This window comes from Trypanosoma theileri (genome assembly GCF_002087225.1).
Source record: "Trypanosoma theileri isolate Edinburgh chromosome Unknown TM35_Tth_195_V1, whole genome shotgun sequence".
NCBI lineage: Eukaryota > Euglenozoa > Kinetoplastea > Trypanosomatida > Trypanosomatidae > Trypanosoma > Trypanosoma theileri.
The window spans coordinates 1-294 of record NW_021640037.1 but is presented as its reverse complement, the minus strand read 5'-3'; positions in this window follow the sequence as shown (position 1 = coordinate 294).

The window sequence follows — 294 nt, the reverse complement described above, 5'->3', positions numbered from 1 at the left end:
TGTAGTGGTGGTGTGACTCAGGTCATCCTTTGTTTTCTTTTCTTCTTTTTTGCATACATCCCTACAGTCTAACTAATCTTTCACCTGTTGGGATTTACTTCTTTTTCTTTTTTGTGTTTCTTAATGTTAATGTGTTTTGTGTGTTTTTACTCTCTCTATGTTTATCCTATAATAATTATTATTGCTACTCCATTGTGTGTGTGTGTGATCTTGGAGACTCTCTCTGTGTGTGCCTGGTTTTGTACTATGATAATGAACTGTATTTTGCAGTGAAAGGAAAAGAAAAGGAAATTA